Consider the following 22,865-nt stretch of genomic DNA (forward strand, 5'->3'; position numbering starts at 1 on the left):
TGGCAGTGATGTGAAGCTCTGTTCACACTTTCAACAGGTACTACTGTGCCAACAAGGAGTCAATGGAGGGGTTGGACAATCGACATCTGTTCACCTAAGGTGAGATTTATCCTGAAAGTGAGCCTTTCTTTCCTCTTCCAGATTAAGCATTGTATGCATAGATGTGTATGTATGTACTGATGTGCAATCTGTTCAAACAGCACATGAATGTATGTATCCAATGCTGAAGAAGGAATACATTACTTACATGTAACTCATGTTCTCCATCATTGGTATCTTTCATAGGTTCACATGTGACCCTCCCACCAACCTCGCATGGGCTCATCTTGACTGGTTTTGACTCATTCATGTGCGTTGTAGGAATATGAAAATGGCCTCCAGGGGAGGAGCTAAGGGATGTACTGCCTATTGGATGATGGGTAAATGATCCAAAACAACACTGAAGAACACTAAATTGCAGTTCTTCATTTCAGATAACATTGGTTTAATGTTAACGAGGATTACGAGCCTGTCAGCGGGGAAATATTCAAACAGCATTTGAATCTATGAAACATACCAATACTGGAGAACATGATCTTCCTTTACTTCAGGCAAGGCCCCCAAGCCACTAATATACCACTGTGTCCCCACCCCTCTATGCAAAGTCTTCTCTTTGCCCTCGCTGACTAACTATTGCCTGGTTTTAGTTCTCAGCTGCAATCCTTTTTTGCAACCTTTCCCATTCTCACCCTGCGCCTTTCAGGATTCCAACTGTGCGATGATGCCAAAATAAACACCCCTCCTTGTTACATGCCCATCATACCATAGACTGCTGTTCTCCAACCATTGCCCACACCCCATTAGGGGTGTGGCAGTTAGAAAAAGGTAGCTATCCACATGCAGTGCACATGGCAGGGGCAAGGTGTGTCAGCGCCATCCACTGTAACCAAAGGTCTGTATCAATTTCCCACCATTACACACTCTGGCCCTAAACTCCTCATTGTACCTAACCCAGGAAAAGCCCCCAGAATTCACCAACACCTTCCGGATCGCATCCGTGTATTTCAATAGTGCAACGCACCTCTCTGGATATTTTTCAGAATACACATTGGCATCAATGATAAAAGTCGACATCCAATTCTCTATAGACACTGGAACCCTCTGCCTTCGTGCCAATTCCCTCTCTTCCTCCTTAAATCCCCCCTAAACACTTACTTCCCTAAGGAACAGCTTGAACAACAAATTCATGTTCGATATTTTTTCATTAAATGCCTGTATTAAATGCGACCTATGGCTTATTTATACACAGATACGGCAACATTTTCATGTTCTTACCTTCCTGCTTACTGCTTGCATTTTGACCCATCTCCCCTTTGCTCCTGTCCCCCACATCCCCCACTTTCTTTTATATCTTCCCCCTTCAACCACTCCTTCCGGCTCACCCCCAGTACTCACCACCACGTTCACACTCCCTCCCATGTCTGGACCTCCATCTCTACCCCCATCTTCCTTCTTTTTGCACAGATTCCCTGCAGCTCCCCCACTGCCTTTCATGCCCTCTGTGTCCTCAAACCTACCCCGGTCACAACCACTGCCATTGACCAACCCATCTGAGCTGGTTCAGCTCCCCTCATCCTCTCTCCTTCCATGTGCGGACTCCTGTTGCCTGCTCCCAGAAGAAACAGCATCTGCCGAGCATCTGTGCATGACCCTCATCCCCCTCTTCATTCCAACCTCCCTCTGCCCCGGCCACCCACCCTCCAGTCACCTTGTAGCTTCACTTACCCCGAGCCCCAGCTCCATTATCTCCCTCTCCCCAATACTATGCTCCTCCCAATCATATCCTGGCCTATCCTCCCATTACATCACTGCCCCCTCCATCACTTCCTCCTGGCATGCGTTATACCAATCCAGATCCCCCATGCCGCTTGTACCCAGCTGCTCCAGGTCTTCCCACCAGTGGGTGTCCACCCCCACACTTCTGCTCTCCTTCCTGGGGAAGCTGGCCTTGCCACCTTCCCACTGCTATGGGAGGGTTAGGGCACACTGCCAGCTCCCCGTACTTCTCTCTCCTGGCCCATGGCCGTTCCGCACGCTCCCTGTTGAACTGCCACCAACCTCAGTGGGGCTGCCGCAGCATGTATGTTTCTGCGTCCTACTGTGTGTGATGGCGTCTCGTCTATGTACCCCTTCTCCTTGCGTATGCCAGGGCCACCCACTGCTCACCCTCCATGGAGACCTGGGGAACCTGAGCCCGGGCCCTCTCTTCCTAACCCACCACTACCCTCTCCTTGACAGCGCCTGCAATCCCATAGTTATCCAGCCCAAACCTCCTCTGCCACCTTGCTGAACCTCTCCTGGCCCCAATCCCTGGGCTCAAGTTGAGGGTACAGATCCCTTCACATTTTTCAGAAGTCCCCCCACTTTTTTCAGAGGGCATCTTGATATGCTACTTTCTGGTGAAACCAAATTCAACCACACTTTTTTTAGGACTTGACCAACCCCTTTGCTCCCCTCTAAGTCCCCTTAAAACCTCTCACCCACACTGACCTCTAGGTGATATCTCCCATGTTTAACCTGCCCAGTTTGCCATCACCCTTGTTGGGCTGTCCTTCCCCCACCCATGGATTATCTACCGCCACAGTAGCAATGGCCCATCCGAGGCCACCTGTCTCTGTGGTCTTCCCCCTCACCTCCTTCTTGCCCCATGATGCCTGCCACTACCTCAGCTAGTTTACCCTTCCCTGCCCTGCTTATCAAACCGAGGTCCTCCTCGTGCAACCGCCCTACATCTGCTTGTTATCCCAAAGCTGCTCAACTTCCCACCCAAAGGGGGCTGACTACACCTACCTAGCTATCCACCCCAAAAATACCTTCCCCATGCGGGTGCTGCAATGCTACCCATTCATACCTTAAATAGGAACCTTTTGTTCAATCCTCTATGCTCTCCCTGAGTCAGGAAGCTACACCTTGGGCCATGAAGCCCCATCCCCCGACAATCACCCACTATGATCCCAGCAGTCTGGCAGAGCTCCCGTGGATACCCTGGACTTGAAGGGATCACTGCCTACCCCCTTTTACCTGGAGACAGCTCTCCAGTGTTCCTGCATACTCCATCTCCTTTTATCCTCGAGCGCACATTGCCCGTGTGGTGTGGCGGTGCTTGACTGAGACCCGCTTAAAGCCCCCCAAACTCCCTCACTCCCACCGCTCCACTTCCCACACCCTCCTGGCCAGAACCAAAAATCCCAGTCCTTGTATCACCTCCTTACCTGCCTGCTTCAGAGCTGCGCCGTTCGTGGTGACCTTGCCCACCACCTCCCCAAGTGCCAAGTTCTCGGTCTCCCTGTGCCCTCACCACCCTGACCTCCTGCATCCGCCCCGCCTGTGCCATGCTCAGACCCACCACCACCGAAGGCCCACTACATGGTGTCACCTACACAGCCTAGGCTGATGAAGATTTGGGCAACACGTTCAGCTACCAACCACTGACTGTTCCTGAACCTTTGCACATCTGGCTGGCTCCCTGCTCCCCATGTTACTTGAAGTGGCTTGCTGGTGCTGGTGCAGTGCCCAAATATATCCAGGGGCCCACAAGCTTGTTTGCTGTGCTGGGTCACGTCCATGGCACTGGAACACCAAGTGGCACCCATTGTAGAGTAATTGGGTTTCAAAATTCATGAACATAATCAGCCCCTGAAAATATGTATTCATATTTCTATCTTTACTTTCCCTTTGCAACACTTTGGTAGGTCCCTATTTCGTTTCACAAACCACATATCCCATAATGCACCTTTTGGTAGTTCTCATTACAAGTATATTCCTATGCAGCAGTCTTTGAACTACAATCCCCAGAATCCCTAGAGATCAGTGCTGCTTATATTTTTCAAGGTCCAGAGAGGAAGGAGATAGATTACCTTCAGGTGTGGTGCTCCAGGTGCTGTTAATGAGCCTGCTTCAGCATAGGTTGAGTCAGTATTTTAGGAGCTGCCTGCAGGAGCAGAGCGCTCCTGCTTTGAGTTCGCTTCCAGACCCTTGTGCTTTTAACTTTGGATTTCTGCTGTGTCCTATTGCTGCTGTTTCCAGAACCTTCTGCAGTTCCAGCGGCCTTGCTCCCTGCCACTCCCTTCTTCCTGCCCTGCAGCCTTGCTTCCCTGCCTGCAGTCCTGTGTGCTCTCTTTGCAACTTTGTTCACTCTGCCCTGCAACCCTGACCACACTGCCTGCAATTCCCAAGCTCCTCTGTCTGCAGTCATTTGTTCCCTGTGTTCAGCCCTTTGCTCTCTATTGCCAATTCTCTTGTTCCCTGCCTGCAGTTCTTTGCTCTGTTCCAGTAGTGTGTGTTGCTTGACTTTAGCTTCCTAGATTCCATTCCTGAGTTTATTTTTCTGTCTGCAGTCCTGCCCTTGTTATTCCAGTCCAGAGTTACATTTCCTTGTATTCCGTGTTAACAATCTACAGTTTAGTCCTGGTTATCCCAGTACAGCGTTGTGAAAGCAAACGGAAATATCGAGGCTGAGTACCACAAAAGGAAATGCACCAAATGCGGGTTTACAAAGATACACAGATCTTTATTCTACAACTGAACAGTTATCAAAGAAACAAAGTATCAGATAGCTATCAGGCCTTCAGTACATCACAGCGAATACCAGCCCATTCGGTGTGAGAAGTGAGTGGGACTGTACATCAGAACATTCGCTCTTTTATACAATTTTGTAACATGATGTCCAGCCCATTTACAGGTTAACCATTTCTCGGGCTAGGGGTTCATGCCGAGTTTGCTTCTAATTTATACATATATAGGCATATGGATTATTCCTAGTATATTCACAAATAGGTCACAATGGCAACAGTGTATTCTTTGGATTTAACATTAAGCCTTCGTACATGTTTTATACAATGTAGTCAACCAAGTGTTCACATTCAGTATTTAAACAGCATTTTGCTTAATATATGCTCGCGGATCAGTTTCGTTGGTACAGGAAATCCTTGATCTTCAGGTCAACAAAGGACAAGGTCTCATTACAAGACCCTAACATTTGGCCTGCGGGCAGTTTAAGCATTAACTTGCATGCAGAGGTCAACGCGGCCATGTTACAAACAGAAGAACACTGTCCAAACTTTAGAACACAGGGTGACTTTGAAGTGAGAATCAAAATGGCGGATGAACCTAAAATGGCGACTAAATCGATCTAAGGTCAGAACCTTGCAATGCGGATTTCTTCGCAAAGCAACTAGGCTTAGGCCAATATATACAAAAAAGGATGCACGATATGATATCCCGTTTAACAAACCCTCCTTTTGACCTAAGCCAAGCGCTGAACTACTTGTAGTCACTTTACGAGTAACTCCACGTCTCAATGTCCATACATCCTGAATCACTATCGGAGATGTCATTTGGTATAAGATCAGTTACTAAGATCTCTTTCGGCACATATTCGTTGGAGTTCTTATCTGAGACCTATATGTTATGTCCTAATGTATCCATCACTTGTTGTGATGCTGGAAATGCATCGGAGGCACAGGGCCTCCGTATCCTTGTCCTTTGCTGTTTTTATCATGTGTACTGTTGTGTTTTCCTCACAGGAGTTCATGTGGGACGCCTAGCGGTGCAGTTCTCTCTCCTTTGGTTTGGTGAACAGACCAGTGGGATACCCTTATGGCACCCATGGGTAGGGGTACAGCCCTGTGCCCCTAGTGTATGTTTTGGGCACCTGTGTGTGACCCACAGAGCAGGGTACAGGCTGCTGACAGCTCCGTGCTGAAATGACTGGTGCCCTGAGCGTCCTCCATTTTGGGATGCCCAGGCCCTGTCATTGGAATCGGTAGATTCCTGATGGAGACAAAATGACCCCCATGGCCTCTTGTCTTCCATCACCTGTTACCTCGATCTTCCCGAAGTCCCGGGAAGCCCTCCCTCTGTCCCTTCCCCCTGACTGGCTGTTGGGTGGAAGTTCCGTATATGGTAGTGTGGGGAAGTGACGACCAGATTGGCTGGAGCCTTCTCAACGACTGTATGTTGTGGGAACGCCTGTGGGTGGGACCTGGGTGAATGGAGTGTGTGACGAATATACATTCTATGTTGTGACTGTCTAGTATCTGGTTGAGACAGCCCTGCCCGAAACCGATATGAATGCAGCTTGGAGTGTTGAATGGCTCGGTACTTGTCCCAATACACATAACTTGTTGTGAGTGTCTGGAGAGAAGTGAATGGCCTGAATACCTTGTGTGCCTGATTGGCTGCCTGCCTGCATGAATGCCCATAGTCATGATTGGATGCTTGAGTATGACCCAGTGGAATGAATGGGAGATCAACAGTATATCTGTGGACCTCTCACTGCTAGGAATCGTGTTCAGAAGCTGAAGTCCACTACGACGAGTAACTGGACTGAAGCTTAACCTTGAGCCCTGCTGGACGAGAAGAATTGTTGTTGCTCTCCTTTGCAATCTGAAAGCTTCTGTGCTTCAAGAACTGACCCAGAGAGCACCTGGTAAGGCACCCTCTTCCCGAACCACGAGGGACCATCATGCACAGCTGATCTTTGTCTAGAGCTCCCTGGTAGGCAGACCTTCGACAGGCTGCCGACCCGACATGGGGACTGCTGCAGAACTCGAAGGAGAAGCGCCCGGACTGTTGTGCGCCACTGTCGCCGACCGTCGTCGCCGTCCGGATTCGTTGTGCTCCCGTTGTCCCATCGCCGCTGTATCCTGCTGGATAAGGCCTGACCGTCGACGCACCGAGGAGCATCCACCGTGGGTTTCCCGTCACCCAAAGACCACAGAGACACCAACGACTCGACACCCTTGCTTGGCCACAGTTCTTCAACTCTTTGCGGTCCAGATCTATCGACACCGAGGCGCCGTGCACGCCTCTTCCTGGCACCTTAATCTCCAAGTTTGGCAAAACGCCTACCCAATACCTTAAAGGGTTCAGGGATTTTAAGAAATGAGAGAATGTGTCTTGGATTGACTGGGTGAGAGCTGCGCACATGAACATGATGGGGTGGATTGATGGTTACAAAGTGAAAAAGTTTGTCAAATTGTCTCACCTCCTGGTTTTTTAGCACTTTTCGGAAGCCTGTTCACCAGAGCTGCGTCAGTATGTTGCTGACCAGAACATTTTTGACCCCTTTAAGCTGGCTAGGTTGGCTGGCAAGTTGGTCTTCCACCGGGTGTCCCCTATGGACTCCAGTGGGAAGGACAAGGACAAAGAAAAGGGGGCCTCTCAGAAAGCTGAGGAGTCCCCAAAGCAGTCACAGTCAGGTAAACCAAAACCTTCCTCACCGAAGACCCAAAAACCTTGTGGGGATAAGTCTGTTGTGGGTGGGAGTAAGAGTAGTGGTCCGCCTGCTGCAAAGCAGGGTCCCAGTGGTTCCAGTACCGTACCCCGCACGCCGGGCACATTTTGGGATTGTGGGGCTCTGGATGATTGAAGGGGTGACCCCAAGTGTAAGGGTAATGCACTTAGAGTCCAGGCGGTCAGCCTGACCTATCCCTACTCCGTACCTGAGGTGGAGGCCACCGTCCTCCCCTCCTCTACTGAGATCACCTTTGGTGTTCCCGTAGAGTTTTCCTTAGTGTCCCTTGGGGCCTGGGCCCTGGGACCAGTACGCAGAAGTACTGGCGACTATCCCGCAAAACATTTGTAGGTTTGTGAGAAGTGTCCTCTTGAATGGCCAGCCTTCTACTGGTTTGAGAGACACTGGGGCAAGCATGACAGTGGTAGACAGGACCCTGCTCAAGCCAGAGGACTATGTGGGTGCTCCTCTGAGAACCACCAGATTAGCTGGTGGGCCTCCCAGATTATCGCCTGTAGCCTTAGTCAACATTGCGATTGGAGACAAGACAGCAAAGCTTCCGGTCCTGGTTCACAACAACGTGCTTGCGAATATTTTGATGGGAAACGATTTTGTCGAATTGGGGATGATCACGGATGGTCTACACATGGCTGCTGTGGCAGTCACCCGATCTCAGGTCGCACAGGGTCCGGCTGCAAGCCTGGTATCCTTGTCGACGTGGAAACCCAAGACACAAAAGACACTGAGGAGTAAGAAGGCCGCCTCTGTGGAGGGAGCCCCTACTCCTCCCGCTATTCCGACAGCACCCATTGGGATCCTTGCTCTGGACAGGCTGGGTCCAGTGGCAAATCCCGTCTCAACTCCTGTAGGAGACGAGCAAGAAGACTTTCCTTTGGGAGAGGCTCTTAACCCAGAGGATCATCCCGACCTTCAATGCTTGTTTGCTGAAGGGGGACCTGCCGGGCAGACTTCTGTAAGGGACAGAGAGAGTGCCACTCTCTCGAGGTTCTGAGAACACAGGCCCTGTCCCAGGCACAAGGAGAAGTGCCTAGGACATTTTGGATTTATTGGGAGGGTGAGCTCCTTGTTAGTGAGCCCACTAAGTCTGAACATGGTGCCCTCAAGAGGTTGGTGGTACCCCAGGTTTACAGGCCCTTCCTGCTGCAGTTGGCGCATGAGGTGCCCTTGGCTGGTCATCTTGGTACCAAAAAGACTAAGCAGAGGCTCTCTGCCCATTTCTACTGGCCCCGGATGGGAGTAGAAGTGGAGTCCCACTGCAGGACTTGCCCAACTTGTCGGTTATCTGGCAAGACTGGAGGCAGAGTCATCGCCCCACTGCAACTGTTGCCAGTGGTTGGCACACCATTTGAGAGGGTGGGCATCGACATCGTCGGTCCCCTTGACCTTCTCACGGCGGGTGGACATCGGTTCATCCTAGTTTTAGTAGATCATGCCACCAGGTACCCTGAGGCTATACCCCTTTGGACGGTTACGGCCAAGGTGGTTGCCAGGGCTCTCATGGGCATTTTCACCCGTGTTGGATTCCCTAAGAAGGTTGTCTCTGATAGAGGATCCAACTTCATGTCGAGTTACATAAAAACCATGTGGAAAGAATGCGGAGTAACTTACATATTCTCCACCTCTTACCACCCGCAGACAAACGGATTGGTTGAGAGATTTAACAAAACTCTGAAGGGCATGTTAGGCGCTTTGGAAGAGCCCCTCAGGAAGAAGTGGGATCTTCTCCTGCCATTCCTGCTGTTTGCTTACAGAGAGGTACCTCAAGAGGGTGTTGGTTTCAGCCCCATTGAGTTACTCTTTGGACATCCCGTGAGGGGGTCCCTCGCCTTGATCCGAGACGGTTGGGAGGCCACCCCTCCAGGTCCCGCCAAGCAAGTGGGGGACTATGTGTTAGGCCTCAGACAGAGGATGACACAGATGATGGGTCAGGCAACAGCAAATCTTAAGGCCAGCCAGGAATTGAATAAGTACTGGCATGACCTTAAAGCATCGCAAGTGGATTGGACCCCGGGACAGGAGGTCCTCGTGATGGAGCCTACCAAGCCTTGGGCTTTGGCAGATAAATGGACTGGACACTTCAGGATAATCTCCAAGATGGGCAAGGTCAATTTTCTGGTTGACATGGGAGCCTCTGGGGTAGCCCCTCAGATATTCCATGTTAACAGGCTCAAGCCTTTCCACAGGCGGGCCGAAGTCTCATGTCTCTTGCTAGCTTTAGGGCAAGAAGAGGATGAGAGTGAGCCCCTTCCTGATTTGCTGCATAGCAACCCTCAGGATGGCTCAGTGGAGGGAGTTCATTTCTCTCCCGATCTGATGAAAGAGCAGCAGAAGGCCTGCCGGGCTTTGCTCTGGCAATACGCCTCTCTGTTTTCAATGACACCAGGCCTTACACTGTGGTGTAGGCACGAGATTGACACTGGTGACAGTGTGCCTGTCAAAAGCAGGTGCTACCGTATGTCAGATACCGTCAAGAACCACATCCAGAATGAGGTCGCCAAGATGTTGGATCTGGGTGTTATTGAACCCTCAACCCGTCCCTGGTCCAGTCCCGTGGTCCTTGTCCCCAAGGCAAGTTCCCAGGCAGGTACCAAGGATTAGAGGTTCTGTGTGGACTACCGAGGAGTCAATGCCGTCACCAAAACTGACGCACACCCTTTGCCCCGGGCTGATGAGCTTGTGGACACCAAAGGTGCTGCCAAATTTGTGAGCACCTTCGATCTTACCTCAGGCTATTGGCATATAGCTCTGATGGAATATGCCAAGGAAAAGACAGCGTTCTCAACACCAGAGGGACTCTACCAGTCTAGAGTCATGCCTTTCGGACTGAAGAACGCCCCTGCCACTTTCCAGAGATTAGTCAACCATGCGCTCAGTGGGCTGGAAGCCTTTTGTGTGGCTTACTTGGACGACATTGCTGTCTACAGTTCCACCTGGGAAGAGCATTTGACTCATCTGGATAAAGTGTTGCAGGCTTTAAAAAGGGCCAACCTCACTATCAAGGCCACCAAGTGCCAGATAGCTCAAGGGAAAGTCACCTATCTTGGTCATGAGGTAGGAGGGGGTCAAATCCAACCTCTCCCCAGTAAAGTACAGGATGTACATGACTGGGAGACTCCCACTACTCAAACCCAGGTGAGAGCCTTTTTGGGCCTCACTGGGTATTATCGAAATTTCATGGCAGACTATGGAACCATAGCTGCACCCCTGACAGCGTTGACTTTGCCAAAACAACCTAGAAAGATTAATTGGATTGAAGACTGTCAGAGGGTCTTTGATGGCTTGAAAGGAAGTCTGTGTCGGGCACCCGTGCTGTGTGCGCCTGATTACAGTAAGCCCTTTATCGTTCAAACTGACGCCTGCGACACCGGAATTGGAGCTGTCTTGTCCCAGTTATATGACAAAGGAAGAGAACATTTGATCATATTCATCAGTAGATAACTTAAGGGTAGGGAACTTAGGTGGGCTACTGTTGAAAAGGAATGTTTTAGTATTGTTTGGAGCCTTAGGCTTTTTTGTCCCTACCTTACCGGGTCTACTTTCAAGGTCCAAACCTATCATAAGCCCCTGAAGTGGCTTATGCAGATGAAGGATGAAAACCCGAAACTGCTCAGGTGGTCCATTAGTCTGCAAGGACTAGACTTTACCATTGAGCACAGACCAGGGAAGAGTCACAATAATGCAGATGGCCTCTCGAGAAGGTATGTTGACCATCTGGACGAGGGTGTCTATCCCGTGGGAGATTAGGCACCCTCTACCTCAGTCTGGGGGGGGGGGTGACTGTGATGCTGAAAATTCATCGGAGGGACAGGGCCTCTGTATCCTTGTCCTTTGCTGTTTTTATCATGTTCTGTCGTGTTTTCTGCGCAGGAGTTCATGTGGGACTCCTGGCAGTGTAGCTCTCTCTCCTTTGATTTGGTGAACAGACCTGTGGGATACCCTTATAGCACCCATGGGTAGGGGTACAACCCTGTGCCCCTAGTGTATGTTTTGGGCACCTGTGTGTGACCCACAGAGCAGGGTACGGGCTGCTGGCAGCTCCGTGCTGAAATGACTGGTGCCCTGAGCGTCCTCCATTTTGGGATGCCCAGGCCCTGTCATTGGAATCGGTAAATTCCTGATGGAGACAAAATGGCCCCCATGACCTCTTGGCTTCCCTGACCTGTTACCCTGATCTTCCCGAAGTCCCAGGAAGCCCTGCCTCTGTCCCTTCCCCCTGACTGGCTGTTGGGATCGAAGTCTCGTATATGGTAGTGTGGGGAAGTGCCGACCAGACTGGCTGGAGCCTTCTCAACGACCGTATGTTGTGGGTACGCCTGTGGGTGGGACCTGGGTAAATGGAGTGTGTGACGAATATACATTCTATGTTGTGACTGTCTAGTATCTGGTGTTTTGACACAATGGTTGAGACAGCCCTGCCCGAAACCGGTATGAATGCAGCTTGGAGTGTTGAATGGCTCGGTACTTGTCCCAATACAGATAACTTGTTGTGAGTGTCTGGAGAGAAGTGAATGGCCTGAATACCTCGTGTGCCTGATTGGCTGCCTGCATGAATGCCCGTAGTCGTCATTGGATGTTTGAGTATGACTCAGCGGAATGAATGAGAGATCAACAGTATATCTTGGGACCTCTCACTGCTAGGAATCGTGTTCAGAAGCTGAAGTCCACTACAATGAGTAACTGGAGTGAAGCTTAACCTTGAGCCCTGCTGGACGAGAAGAATCGCTGTTGCTCTCCTTCGCAATCTGAAAGCTGCTTCGCTTCAAGAACTGACCAGAGAGGACCTGGTAAGGCGCCCTCTTCCCGAGCCACGAGCGACCACCATGCACAGCTGATCTTTGCCTAAAGCTCCCTGGTAGACAGACCTTCGACAGGCTGCCGACCTGATACGGGGACTGCTGCGGAACTCCAAGGAGAAGCATCCGGACTGTTGTCCGCCACTGTCACCAACCGCCGTCGCTGACCGGAGCCGCTGTGCTCCCGTTGCCTAAGAACTTCATTGATCCATGGACGCTCTCGTCCGCATCGTCGCCGCTGTATCCTGCGGGAGAAGGCCTGACCGTCAACGCGCCGAGGAGCATCCACCGGTGGGTTTCCCGCCACCCAAAGACCACAGAGACACCGACGACTCGATGCCCTTGCTGGGCCACAGTTCTACAACTCTTTGTGGTCCAGAAGTATCGACACCGAGGTGCCCCGCACGCCTCTTCCTGGCAGGACGTTTACGCTTCCCCGTCAACGAGCGCTGGGAACAACACAGCCACTTCACTGTCGTAGCTCGACCCGTTCTCCGTCGGACGTTCGACGACCCGTGACTCCTGCCTGAAAGGGAGGACACTCAAGAAGGGTTGTCGATTTCCCCGACGCGGAAAGCTACAACACCAAGGTACTTTGGGGTTGCAGAACTATTGGGAAAGTCTAAGGGTGAACAATATATGGACTGGGCTTGTATATTTCTTCTACAGGTTGCCCAGGTGCGGGGGATCTCCACACAGAGCTGTGTTTAACGGTAGTTCCCAGTATTCTGTTTATTGCTCAACCATCCTGCTTTCCTTCCTCTCTCTACTGCTGGTTTCCTCTTTATTTTGATCTGTGTATCATTCTGACCGTATGCACTTGAATAAGATCTAATAGTGTTAGTGGTACCACTTTAGAACTGTACATATTTACCATTGTTGATTTGTGAGTTATCATGATTGTGTATATGACCTTGAATATTAATTATATAAAGACTGCGTTTTAACCGATACATTGTGTGGACATTACTTCGTGGGTGCTCGGGGACTACACTGTACTTAAGAACCAGCTCGCATCACCTCCCGAGAAGCTAGACCTTGATTGCTCGTCCATTGCGACCGTAATAGAGAATCTTGGCAGGGATCTCTGTGCCTCCCCTCTACCATATAGAGAGCGGAAGTGCAGACCCCCCCTCCAGTCTTCACACTTGTGCGCAACATCCCCCTAGCATCGAACACATACCAGGAAGACATTGTATACAACAGCAAAGAAACAACAAAATACCTAAAATGATCAGCAAGACTGAAAGTAGTTTCCATCCCCAATAACGCAAGAAATCCCAGAACCAAGCGCTAAGATCCCAGTTACCCTCGGGAAGATGCACTTCTGAAGCACAGCAAGTGGACCCCACCAATTTACATATCCCACCACGCTCAGCCAGGATGACATCTAGTGCCATCCGGTTCTGAAGTGCTACTAACCTTATTACTTTCTGTTCTAGAGTCATATTATAGAGTATGTCAGTGGTCTGGTTGATGGACCTCTCCAGTACTCTCGCAAGTCTCCTGACATCTTCAGAGTTCATTATTTGTCCCCAAAATGGCACAAAGGATTTAGCTACATCAACCAAAACTTGTGCTGAAGTGTCACCATTCTCATCTCGCCGCGGACGAGCCTTTGAGATTTCTAAAGTACTTGCAATGAATACCCCAGGTAACAGAATCCCTAAATAACAAGTTCCCTGCCAATCCCTGGGTAACCATGCAAATGCTACATTACCGCAAACAAAGTAGACAGGTTCGCCTACATACAAAGGTCTGTCCTCGCTAGTGCTGTGTTCAATGTTGCTACCATGTCCGGGGCAGGTCACATTCCTTTCTCCAAGAAGATATGTCTGAAAAATCTGAGCTACCCTTTCAATTTTTAATAATAATAATTGTTAATAAAAATAATAACAATTTTTAATTGTAATTCAGGCATTACCTTCAATTGGTAGAAGCCAGCTGGGGTGGAGAATGCAGTTTTCTCCTTGGCATGGTCTGTCAGGGCTATTTGCCAATAGCCTGATGTTAGGTCAAATGTGCTGAGGTACTTGTGCACGTGCTTCCCCCACCCCCTCCGTACCTTTCCCAAATTCACATTTGCTGTTGTTGAGAGTCAAACCCGCAGCTTCGAGAGGCGCGCACACTCGGTGCAGGGCAGCATCATGTTCTTCTTTTGACTTGCCGAACACGAGGACGTCATCGAAATAGTTGAAGTAGTTGGGGACATGGTGAATGACTTTGTTGATCTCCGCTTGAAATATTTCTGCCACAGACGTGATGCCGAAACTGAGCCACTTGTATTGGAAGAGACCCATGTGGTTGAGAAAGTTTGTGATATATCTAGATTCAGGGGCAATCTCGAGCTGGCGATAGCCTTTCATGAGGTACAATTTGGAGAAATATTTTGCGCCGTGTAGTAGGTGGATCATGTCAGTGATCCTGGGCGCTTGGTGTCTTTCCTGCTCAATTGTTTCATTCACTCTGCTCATGTCCACGCATAGTCTGATGGAGCTGTCTGGTTATGTTTTTGGAACTGGGACTATAGGTGATACCATGGGGTGGGCCCTGTCACCAACTCGATGACTTACTGCTTGAGAAGTTTGCTGATCTCTTCTTCAAATTGTCGTTATATATTGATGGGTGTGCCGCTGTAGTGTTGGGCAACTGGCTTGATATCTTGGTTGATGTGCAGCTGAAATTTCAGTTTTGTTTTTCTTTTCCTCAGCCTTTCAATAGGTTCGGAAAAGCTGCTTTGATGTCTTCTGGCCTTGCAAAATACTTGCGGGTCATAAATTGGAAGTATATATTTACAAGGCCCATTTCTACCGCTGTTTTGAAGCTTAGGATGCATCCTCTATTCACTTCGGTTTTGTGGACATGTAGCCGTACCTTTGCTGTGTGGGCCTTGTGAGTGCACGTCGCAGTGATGACTCCTTTGCACAGAAGTTGCAAGGTGGATCCGTATGGGAAAATGTCAATGGTGGATCTCTTGAGTTTTGGGGCCCTGGAGAATGCATTGTAAGCTTCCTCACTGATTATGTTGACCGCCACCCCTGCGTCGATCAGGAACTTGAGGGGTGTGTCATTGACTTTGAGCATAAAGACTGGACTGTGTTGCATTGCTGTGTTGTTGTTCAGCACCCACATGTATCCTTTCTTGTGTTGGTCATCGCCGGATGAGGGTGAGTCACTGCTGGAGGGTGATCTCATCTCAATGTACCGGACATAACATCTGTGAGCCACTCGGTCTGGAGCCTTTGCGTGCTCTCTGGTCTTCTCGTGCATGTGATCTGTGATATTCATGCTCCTCTTGTCTTGGCCTTCGAGATTCACTGTCGGGTCCGGGCTCGAGGGGGTTTGTCAGTGTCGTCCTCCTTCGTTCCCTAAACAATCTTTTGCTGGCCGGGGGTAGCAGCGCTTTTTAACATACAGCCCTAAAATGGTCATCGCCTCCACACGCCATGCATTTCTGACCGAGTGCTGGGCATTCTCCAATATGAGGATATTCATATCCGCATTTGAAACACGTGGCTTCTGTTTGTCTAGACAGGAGGTTGGGTGTGGTGTTTAGTTTGTTGACGGCACTAGGTTCATTATGGTTGGGTTGTATCGTTACTTTGCCTAAATTGTCTAGCTGGGAATGGACTTCAGGTTCCATGTGAACTAAAGCCAGGAGTTCCTCTAGGGATCTTTGTTTTTGCAGGAGTTTCTTCCTGAACTCTTGAGAGTCGCATCCGGCTATGACTTGGGATCTTAGGGCCTCTTCGTTGGAGTAGGTGTGGAATTCAGTGTTTCAACTTTATTTTCAACCTCATGACAAAGTTGTTTAGAGACTCCCCTTTGTTTTTTGTTGTTTGTTCTGGAGCGTTGTATGAAAGATGTGCCTTTCATAGTCGATGTTGTGTGGGGTGCGAAGTACTATGACCATTTTGTGTGTATGGCCTGGAATGATGCTCTCTCCAGGTCTAGTAGTTCACCTGCAATATCCCTGACTGCTGGTCCCACTGCGATGGATAGTGTGTTCTTTAGTCTCTCGTCATCTGAGAGCCCTATGGCTCCTACGTAAAATTATACGTCTCCTAGCCAGATTCTCCATCATGGCCCTAGGTTACTGGTGTCACACAGGTCTAATGCATTTAGTAGACTTAGAATCCTGTGCCCGAAGGAAGGGTGGGTCCCACTGTGCCTCCACCTGACGTGGATGCTACATCGTCTCCTGACATGATGTGGTGTAGGTGTTGCGCTGAGCGCACTGTTCCACTTCAGTGACTGTGTTCTACCATCCTTATTGTCTTGATTCCTGTTCCTTGAGTGTGCCCACCCCTTTATAGCAGGGTGTGGTCTTTTGTCTGTCTTGCCTGTGCTTGGTAGGGCCTATTGCACCCTTTTCATTTTCTGGTGTGCTGTGGCCTTCGGCAGACAAGTAGTGCTTGCTAGGGGGGGTGTTCCTTTATGGGTTGTGCCCCTGCTGAACCTCACAGTTCCTTAGCAGCCGCCCACTTTATAAGTGTGGGCCTGCCTGTGGGTGCGCGTGCTTCCCCTACCCCCTCCGTACCTTATGGTGGTTTGTGTGTCCCAATTAAAGGCGCGTCGATGTGCGGTGCGAGTGCCTGACGGCACACTTCTGGGCTGCAGGGTTACAGGCAGTGCGTGTTGTTCACCCCTAGCCGCGCGTGTGCTGTTCACGCTGACTCCGGCGCTTCAGGGTTCTATGGTTGTCCTGGCATGCATCCTGTCTTGGACCTTCTTGTTGGCAATGTAAAGTAACACCTTGCCTGCTCTGAGGACCGATAAAGCAGGGAGGCCTACAATACTTAAATAAGGCGCAAACACAATGGCTGGTGCACGCCGTCATTCGTAATACTAACTTTCTCCTTTCCTCCCGCCCCCTCCCTTGCCCAACATCATCTCCCTTGTCCCGGCCTAAACGAGGTCGAGGCTGATAGTGGCATGTGACTCAGTTCCTATAAAAGGGTGTTGTTGTGTCGAATCAGTTGAAACCAAGAGAGAGCTAAAACATGTGCAGTGCCCCTCTTTAAAGGCATACTCTAGTAAAAAATTTCATTGTCCCTATGGGTCGGCCATGTTTTTTTAAGGCTAAGTGGCTCGATTTTAGAAAACTTTCCTATGGACCTTACCCGAGTTTTCGTCCATTAAACGCATGCAAAAACAAGCACCTGTGAGCCGCCATTTTCTGATAATCCTATCTTTTCCCCGATCGCTCTGGCGGACCTGCTTTTGCGGCACTAAATCAATTCCCCCGCCCCTGAGCCTGACATTATCAAAACATTCATATTCCCCGCCTCTCCCCGTGACGTTACTGTGCTGCGTAGGCAAACGCGCCCAGTCGTCTTCTGCGCGACTCCACACAGAACCCGGAAACCAACACAGATCAACTCACAACACAGCGCGCCACAATTCGGAATATGAAACTGTACTTTACAATGAAACAGCAACACGGTACATTTGGTAAAGTACATTTATTTGGCATCAAATGTTTAGAGAATATTCTTATGAACTCCGGAAGACATTTATTTTCTTTTATCTGTATCCGCAATAACTGTTCCGTTTCATCTTGGGTCACGCGCTGTTCCATTATGGCACACAGGGTGTTCATTTTCGTAAAAAGAATCACTTTGGAAGCACGGTGAACCGCAAGGCTGTTCCATCAACTAAGCACTAGTCCAGCCTAAAGGTTGGTATGTTGCTTCTAGCCACTAGTACAGCGTAAGGGCATGTGGGCCCTTGGCGATCGTCCCATAATATGGTGATCGTGCTCCAGTTGTTGACACGAAGCTGCAGGTGTCTGCTGAAGAATCCGTCCGCCGGTGTCTGAAACAGGTGGCAGTTGCAGAACGGGATGAAATACCTGTTAAGAAAACAAATAAATGATAATTAGTCTCGCTAGCCGAACTTCATTAATATTACTCATTTCATTCATTACGGCCGATCAGAAACTATTTGCTTGCAAGGGTAGTTCAATGGAGTATGTTCTTCTCTAACATAAATGCGAAAAGTAACGAGATAAATCTAGGGCAACACACAATGATAAACGACACTCTACATGCATGAGGAATGATATGATATATGATATGGCATTTCTAACGTGCGTATACTCAAGTGTATAGTGATACTGAGTGTCAAGTGTATACTGATCGCGCATGGGGATGGGCTGTACAAGGATAGTTGAATACAAATTAAATAATAGGGCCAGCTATTGGCAAGTGCAAGGTAAATGCCGGGACAAGGGGCTGAAGGATACAGAGACAGTCCCATAGTGCAGGGAAAAGTGGCTGGGCCAAGGAGCGAGATCGGTGACACCAGTGAACCTGCATGCCCATGTGCCCACTACGAACAGTGTTAACATCTTTTACAGTCTTCATTCATTTATTCATGCATCCATTCACTAAATCTTCATTCCGGTATAAAAGCGTGTAGAGATTTACTTACATTATATTTGAAATTTCCATTGTGTCTCTTCGTAATGCAGTCTGTAAAACGGACCGTGCTCTTGACAACGATTTTTCGTATACTGAACTAAACTGAAACTCTAGTTTCTGAATTTTCTGCGTTATCGTCTCTTACGTTGTTGCGCACTCCCTTCAAATGTAGTTCTTTCGGCATGGTCCCTGACTCAAGGTCAAAAAACAATAGACCCTTATACTTCCAGTGCGACTTGTGGGCCTCATCTGCGCACTGTCCTTCGCATTCTTTATTTGCAACATAACGTAGTATAGGCATCTGTGAGAACTTCAAGTTTAGAATCCGTCTATGTAGTGCGCCTCAATGTGCAAATGCAAACTGGCTTCTCTACCAAATGCCACGGCCTGCTTGGCTGGCGCGTTCAAAGTGCCCGAATTTTGTCCCCGTTGTCTGCGAGCTTTGCAGCCCAAATTGAAACATTTAATTTTTTGCGGAAGGTCAGGGAAAGCATAAAGTACAACAGGAGTTGAGTTAAAAGTGAGATTTATTGTTTGTTTGTTTTATTTTTTGCAATACGCAAGCCTCCCCTCCGTTAACAGTGCACAGCATTTACATTTACATGAGATGAGACATGAGAAAAATATATACATACACATATGTGAGGTGAATAGAGAGAATTCAAAGATGACACCCAGCTCCTTCGCCACCCATGATGGTGAAGTTGGTGGTTAGGTTTACTGGTACACTGTACAATAACATTTATTTCCAAAAATACAATCCTATTGCAATTATTTAAACAGCGATTTGTACTTTACAATCAGCTGTGCATCGGGTGGGCATGGCACAGTCGCAATGTTTGGTGGCAATGGATCACTGCTCTGTACAGAAACGTCCAAAATTCCATATCTGTGCTTCTCTAACACAGCAACAATAAGGCCTTTCACAAAGTCGAACTGCATTTCATCATAGACTGGTTTGATCACCCATTGCTTACTTCGTTTTGAAAACACCTTGGTGTAGCGAGGCATCCTTACTTTGCCCCTAGTCCTAGATTGTTCACGTCCGACATTGCTGTTATGGGCCAAGACGGCTAGTAGAGTGCGATGTTTCATGCCCCGAAAGCTAAAATGCAAGCGCTTTGGCCTGTACTTTAGGCACATATTGTGGAACACCTCAAAATCTCCTGTGTGACAGAATTCTGTCAGTCCTCTCAAATCTCTTGATAGAGTTTTGTCGAAAACAATCTTCTCGATGGCTTTGTGTGTCGGTGATGATGGAATCAACCACTTCTTCTTCCGTGCCTCCTCTGGGGACAAAGGGCCATGTTCACATTGGTGGAAATGTTCATTTGCTGTCCAGCGGTGAACGTTGGTACAGTGGTGCATCAGTGACCGCCATTTTTCTAGTAGTATTTCCACTGACCCCTCGCAAGTTTTTGAGCTCCACCAAAGATGGTTGGTGATAGAATGTGACCACTGCAAAATACTTTCAAAACCTTTTTTTTTTCCTGCAGCCGAGATTTTCTTATTGATAGATTTAGCAAGATGCCATACGTCAAATTGATGTTTAATATGTGGGAACTGCTCTCTCATTGTCTTGGCAATTGAAACGTGTCTATCCGTGGCTATGAGCTCGATGTCCATCCCCCTCGATTGTAGATCTTGCACTGATTTTATAAATCCTAGTTTCTCCATGGCCACTGAGGATGTACATTGTGTTACCTGCACGACCACCAAACTCACAATTTTCTTACTCTCCATGTCTTGAAAGTGGTAGGTGCAGTACTTGGCAGAAAATCCAGGGCTATCGCACTGTCCATCGCCGGCTAGCCTGAATCGTTTGCCTTCGAATGTACTTGCTAGAGACAATTGTTCAATTCTCCAAGCATCACTAATGGCCGGAAACAGATAATCACGTTGGTATGTGTAGTACAGCGCACTAGAAATGAAATGGAGTCCCACAAACTGAAAGAAAGCCTCTAACTTCCTAAAACTGGAGCCACTAAAAAGTGATGCAGCTGCACACAGTAGATTGCCTGCTGGCAGTTTCCCCAGCATCGGTTGTGCAGACCATGAGAACCTATGATTTAATCTACAGGCGGCATTTATTTTGACGTTAGTGCCTTTCATTTTACGAGCCACATTAATCAATGGCTTCCCACATACTTTCCCTCTAACGGAATGCCCACATTTCAGCATACTTATAATATCCATCAAACAACTGTCGAATACTATGTATTTGCTCTCTTTCATTAGACTATCATCCTGCATCAACGTTGTTTCAGCTGTTGACGCTGTGGAGATGTCAACACATTGGAAAGTATTATCACTGCTATCAAGTATTGTTGCGTCTATGGATGCTGCGGCTGGTTCATTCTCTCTCATTTCAACATCTGCTAATTCAACATTGATGGGAGAACACAACAATGTCGACATGTTTTGTGGTGGCAATTTTTTGGCTGGTGTAGATTGTGTAAATTGATCTGAAACTACTTCAGAGCTATCTCCAATACATTCAATAACATCTTCTTGTGGTGGTCCGGTCGCACAGTAGCTATGGTCCAATGCAACTTTGCTGTAGTCTCCAATCAGAGCTAATTCATGTTCTGGCCATTGGACATGAGCATCTCGAGCCTGAACACGCCTCGCCTCAATTAATAGTTCCTCCATAGTGTACATGGTCTGGCAAGCCACATCTCTCATTCGCTTCACTGTCTGTGTGTGTATAGTTCTGACGCCCACGGGTAACTGGAGGAGAGATTGGAACAGGGATGTTCAGTTTAAACACAAGATGGAGTGTAGTAGAATTGACTAGAAAAAAACATAAAATAGTCCCCACCACAACATTTTTTTTAAAGTTATTAACTGTTTGTAACTAACCTTTTTTTGTTTTTTTTTCTTTGCAACTTTTTTGACTCGACTTTCAACATCTGCACGCTGTAGCTCCGATTCGTTTTCGCATGTCCTCCCTTCCTCTTGCGCTGCAACGAGTATATTTTCTGTATCCGCATAGACAGCAAGGAATGAGGCTCCATCGTCTCCCTGAAACATAGTACCTTTCATTACTATGTATCAAAATATTGTTAGCATAAAACATGTGAGGACGAACACACAGGTACATCTCAATAGCCAAATACGATTTAAACATTGTGTGCAACAATCAAACGACAAGTATTCGACCAGTGATGATCTATTTCGATGGAACTGTCAGTATTCATACCTCTGGCTCTGCACGGACAGCCATGAATGGTTGTATTGGAGAGGAGGCCTCCGCATCTCCCTGAAACACAATACTTGCATTAGTATGCTTTTCAATATTGGAAACATAACACACACTTGGGGTCGAACGCACAGGTACATATAAAGAGATAACCACGAAATATGCATTGTCCAAAAGAATCAAGGAAAATCCAAATATGATCACATTTCATCGACTTATTTCAACGATCCCTTTACATCTGCATCATCTCAATGAGATGTTGTGATTGGGGTGGAAGCTCCGTCGTCTCCCTGAAACACAGAACTTGGATTAGTATGGTTTTCAATATTGGAAACATAACACACACTTGGGGTCGAACGCACAGGTACATATAAAGAGATAACCGCGAAAGATGCATTGTCCAAAAGAATCAAGGAAAATCCAAATATGATCACATTTCATCGACTTATTTCAACGATCCCTTTACATCTGCATCATCTCAATGAGATGTTGTGATTGGGGTGGAAGCTCCGTCGTCTCCCTGAAACACAGCACCTGCGTTTATAGGGAAGAAAGTATAGCAAATGGAATCACGTTATATGATCACCCATGATGGAGCTGTCAGTATCCATACCTCGTGCTGCTGAAGAATATCTATGGATGTTGCAAATGTAGTGCGCACTTCCGAAAGCTGTTGCGCCGAATCGTATATTTGAATGTCAGGCTCTGCAACAAGTGTAGGGGTTGACGCTCCATCGACTGCCTGAAACATAGTACTTGCATTAGTGAGGATTACAATTGTGCAAACATAACATACACCTGGGGTCAACAGCACAGGTACATATCAACGGCTAACCACGAATGAAACATTGTGTAGAACAATGAAACGACAAGAATTCCAGCTCTGATGATGATGCTCGATGGAGCTGTCAGTATCCATACCTCGTGCTGCTGAAGAATATCTATGGATGTTGCAAATGTAGTGCGCACTTCCGAAAGCTGTTGCGCCGATTCGTATACTTGAATGTCAGGCTCTGCAACAAGTGTAGGGGTTGACGCTCCATCGACTGCCTGAAACATAGTACTTGCATTAGTGAGGATTACAATTGTGAAAACATAACATACACCTGGGGTCGACAGCACAGGTACATATCAACGGCTAACCACGA

General features: G+C 48.2%; 1 long non-coding RNA gene across 2 annotated transcripts in view; it reads right to left on the reverse strand.

The window, feature by feature from the left end:
- Nucleotides 1–22,865, reverse strand: part of LOC138521881 (uncharacterized) — a 237,632-nt gene that overhangs the window by 83,739 nt on the left and 131,028 nt on the right. Inside the window, exon 3 of one of the 2 annotated variants that reach the window (XR_011283152.1) lies at nucleotides 17,569–17,944. The exons of the other annotated variant lie outside the window; for it this stretch is intronic. This is a non-coding gene — a long non-coding RNA (uncharacterized lncRNA). Of the gene's footprint in view, nucleotides 1–17,568; nucleotides 17,945–22,865 lie in introns of those variants that run through there. 2 annotated transcript variants of the gene reach the window in all.

The sequence above is a fragment of the Ambystoma mexicanum genome, chromosome 1q, assembly GCF_040938575.1.
Source record: "Ambystoma mexicanum isolate Mex_15411 chromosome 1q, UKY_AmexF1_1, whole genome shotgun sequence".
Classification (NCBI taxonomy): domain Eukaryota; kingdom Metazoa; phylum Chordata; class Amphibia; order Caudata; family Ambystomatidae; genus Ambystoma; species Ambystoma mexicanum.